This window comes from Macaca mulatta, chromosome 1 (genome assembly GCF_049350105.2).
Source record: "Macaca mulatta isolate MMU2019108-1 chromosome 1, T2T-MMU8v2.0, whole genome shotgun sequence".
Lineage (NCBI taxonomy): Eukaryota > Metazoa > Chordata > Mammalia > Primates > Cercopithecidae > Macaca > Macaca mulatta.
The window spans coordinates 172,945,526-172,950,084 of NC_133406.1; the positions used below are offsets into that span (position 1 = coordinate 172,945,526).

At 40.5% G+C, this 4,559-nt stretch overlaps 1 pseudogene; it reads left to right on the plus strand.

The window, feature by feature from the left end:
- The first annotated feature begins 459 nt into the window (after positions 1 to 459).
- On the plus strand, positions 460 to 1,452 carry LOC100430111 (heterogeneous nuclear ribonucleoproteins C1/C2-like; annotated as a pseudogene).
- Positions 1,453 to 4,559: the final 3,107 nt, after the last annotated feature.

A 4,559-nucleotide genomic window follows, 5' to 3' on the forward strand; every position in this document is an offset into this window, starting at 1 on the left:
GAAAAGCGGAGGGCTGGGGCGGGGCAGGGGGGCATTATCCTAAAAAATGGACATTGTCTACCCTAAAACCCAGTAATTTCACTCCTGGCATACAACCTAGAGAAATTCTTACATATGCCTACTAGGAGACATACATAAAATACTCCTAATAGCACTATTCTTTGTTCATGATAGCACAAAATTAAAATAATCCAAACATGGACAAAAGAAAGGATAAGTAAGTTTTGGTGTATTCGCACAATGGAAGATTATACAGCAGTGAAATGAATGAATTGTAGTTAGACCAACGAAGATGAATCTTATAAGTAATACTTTGAGATGAATACTGAGTGATTGTGGCCATGCTGTTGACCTCAAGCAGCAATTGACTTCTCCACATGGAACCCTGGAGTTGGAGACACAGAATCTCCCTTCCCACTCCTGTTTTTGGCTTTGTGAGAAAACTTTCCATCAAACACAATGGCTAGCAATGTAACCAACAAGTGAGATCCTCACTCCATGAACCCCAGAGTATTTGTTGGGAATCTCAACACGCTTGTGGTCAAGAATTCTGATGTGGAAGCAATCTTTTCAAAGTATGGCAAAATTGTGGGTGGCTCTGTTCATAAGGGCTTTGCCTCCATTCACTATGTTCATGAGAGAAATACCCAGGCTGCTGTGGCAGGAGGGAATGGCAGAATGATTGCCAGCCAAGTTTTAGATACTAATCTGGCTGCAGAGCTGAAAGTGAATTGAAGAAAAGCCGGCATGAGATGATCTGCAGCGGAGATGTACGGCTCCTCTTTTGACTTGGTCTGTGACTTTCAAAGGGATTGTTATGACAGGATGCACAGTGATCCAGCACATGCTTCTCCTCCTCCTCCTAGTGCTTGGGCTGTAGTGCCCTCAAAACGCCAGCGTGTATCAGGAAACACCTCACAAAGGGGTAAAAGTGGTTTCAATTCTAAGAGTGGGCAGTGGGGATCTTCCAAATTGAAAGGAGATGACCTTCGGGCTATAAGAAGGAATTGACCCAGATAAAACAAAAAGTGGATTCTCTACTGGAAAATCTGCAGAAATTTGAAAAGGAGGAGAGCCAACAAGGAGTAGAGTTGAAGAATGTGAACGGGCAGAGCAGCAGCTCCATGAAGTAAGATGAGACTAACGTGAAGAAGGAGTCTGAGGGGCTGCAGATGACTCTGCTGAGGAGAAGGACCTGCTGGATGACGATGATACTGAATGTGGGGGTGACCAATTGGAGATAATCAAGGATGATTAAAAAGAGGCTGAGAAAGGGGAGGATGACAGAGACAGCGCCAATGGCAGAAATGACTTTTTTTTTTCTTTTTTGAGACAGTCTTGCTCTGTCACCCAGGTTGGAGTGCAATGGCACAATGTCGGCTCACTGCAAACTCCACCTCCCAGGTTCAGGCAATTCTGCTGCCTCAGCCTCCCAAATAGCTGGGATTACAGACGTGTGCCACCATGCCTAGCTAATTTTTGTATTTTTTTTAGTAGAGGTGGGTTTTTGCCATGTTGGCCAGGCTGATCTCGAACTCCTGACCTCAGGTGATCCACCTGCCTCGGCCTCCCAAAGTGCTGGATTACAGGTGTGAGCCACCGCACCTGGCTGAGAGCGACTCTTAAGCACATGATGGGGTTTAGAAATCCTATCCCATTATCTCTTTACCTAGGCGGCTGTCTAAGATCAAATTCCTCACCTGATTCTCTCCCCTAGTATCTTCAGCACATGCTCACTGTTCTCCCCATCCTTGTCCTTCCCATGTTCATTAATTCATATTGCTCTGAGCCTAGTCTCGTTATCACTTCCTTTGAGGCTCCTAGTAGTTTTGTTAAGTCTTACCCTGTAATTTTTGCTTTTAATTTTGATACCTCTTTACGACTGTTCGATAAAAAGGATGTATGGTTTTTATCAACTGTCTCCAAAATAATCTCTTGTTATGCAGGAGTACAGTTCTTTTCATTCATACATGAGTTCAGTAGTTGTTTCCCTACCTGCAAAGGCAATCTCATTTAGTTCAGTAGCACTGGAGGGCAGCTTTGAGTTAGAAGTATGTGGGTTATATCCCACGTACGTGTGCTGCGTGGGGCAGTGCAGCACAAATGTAGCAGTGTATTTTTGTGAATGAGAGTTGGCATGTCAAATGCATCCTTTAAAAAAAATCAGTCTTAAGATTGTTTTATAAAGTTGATATTGTGGGTTATTGTTGTGAACAGCCTGATGTTTCGGACATTTTCCCTACAAAATGAACAAGCCCTTATTAAAGGAGAAATTTGTAGAAAAATAAATAAATAGTACTTTGAATGGAGAAAAAATTATCAAAAAACACCCCAACTTACAGTATTTTTTACTGTGCATTTAAAATAATCTTCAAATACCCCAAATTTTAAAATATTATAAAAGTATTTTTAAAAAGCAAAAGAACTGAAACTCCTGCTTCTGGCCAACATGTTAGAACAGAGAGCAAATTTACTCTTCTGCCTTAACAACTTGACAACTAGAAAAATACATGAAACAATGGTTTTTTGGAAATTGGACAATAGGCAGAGCAGGACTGTAGTGTGTAAGTGAAGGAAAACAAACCAGGTGAGCTCTGTAATTGCACCAGCTTACCCCCTGAAGGGAGTTTTCAGGCAGTAGCACTGAAAAACCAAACTCCAAACAAAATCCAGTGGTAATGAAGAAAGCAGATTGGTGTTAGGGGAGAACAAGGCAGCCACAATTTACAGAGCAGAGTACTGTAGAGGAAGGAGCTATACAGGAGAGCTCCGGGGATCTGCAGTGATCTACTTAACCCACTTATACCTGAGGTTGCAATTTTTTGAATTTGAAAAATCAGACCTTGACGATGACATTGAGCAGTAGGATATAAATAACTCCCACATGCTTAGCGTTCCAATAATGGAACACTAGGCATTAATGGGAGTGAGAGAGAATAACCTGAGGTCAGGGAAAGACCTACCAGAAGGGAGTAGGCAGAACAATTCCTGGACCTCATATAGCACTGGAAAATATTCTTGCTTCCACAAGTCAGAGTGAACAGGTCTCATGATATATGGCGCATCAGTAGGAAACTAAGAAGTAAAACATCTTAATAGTCAGCATAAAACCTTACTAGAGGCTGCTGTGGACCCAAAACCACAAAGCTTAAAAGCAAGCTTGAAAGGATCCAACTGTTATCCAAATAACTGCATACCAGAAAAAAATTGCAACATTAAAAGAATGTAAGAAAATCTAGCCACCAGCAACATAAATTCACAACGCCCAGTATCTGAGAAAAAAATAAATAACCATGAGGTATGCAAAGAAGCAGGAAAATAATATCCCAAAACATAGACAATATCCAATCCATAGAAACTGATGCAAAAATGCTATCAATGATGAAACTAGTGCATAAGAATATTAAAACAATTCCATATGTTCAAAAGGTAGAAGAAAACATAGCCATAATGAGAAGAGAATTTGAAAATGTGAAAAAGACCCAAATGGAACATCTAGATATTATCTAAAGTAAGAAATTCACTGGATGAGATTTGTGACTTTGAATTTAAAGCACATCTCAAGTAAAAACCAAATATTGAATCTTGCTTTTTTATCCAGTCTGACAATATCAGACTTTTGATTAGAATATTTAGTAAATATTCACAGTAAATATAACCATCAAGTGCTAGAAAAGTTAGGCCATTTTGCTATGTTTTTCTATTCACTTCATCTTTTTGTTCTTGTTGCTCCTGTGTTCCTCCTTTACTCTTTTTTGTGCTAAAAATTTATTTATTTAATTTTCAATTCTGGGGTACACATGCAGAACGTGCAGGGTTGTTACATAGGTAAACATGTGCCATGGTGGTGTGCTGCACCTATTAACCCGTCACCAGCATGCATTAGCTATTTTTCCTAATGCTCTCCCTCCCCGCACTGCACCTCCCAACAGGCTCAGTGTGTGTTGTTCCCCTCTCTGTGTGCACATGTATGTTCATTGCAGCACTATTCACAATAACAAAGACATGGAATCAACCCAAATGCCCGTCAATGATAGACTGGATAGAGAAAATATAGTACATATACAACATGGAATACTATGCAGCCATGAAAAGGATTGAGATCATGTCCTTTGCAGGGACATGGATGGAGCTGGAAGCCATTATCCTCAGCAAGCCCACCGAGCAACAGAAAACCAAATACCATGTGTTCTCATTTATAGTGGGAGCTGAATAATGAAAAATTTATTCTTTTGTTCTATTTTAATTCCTCTTCTGACTTGATAGCTATATTTATTTGCTTTATTTTTTAGTAATTCCTCTAACATACCATATGAGACTGGGTGTGGTGGCACACACCTGTAATCCTAGCTATTTGGAAGGTTGAGATGGGAGGATTGTTTAAGCCCAGAAATTTGGGGCTGTAGTGTGCTATGTTGATCAGGTGTCTGTACTAAGCTTGGCATCAATATGGGAACTTCCTGGAAGGAGGGAACCACCAGGTTATCTAAGGAGGAATGAATCAGCCCAAGTTGAAAATAGAGCAAGTCAAAGGTCTGATGCTGATTAACGGCAGGATT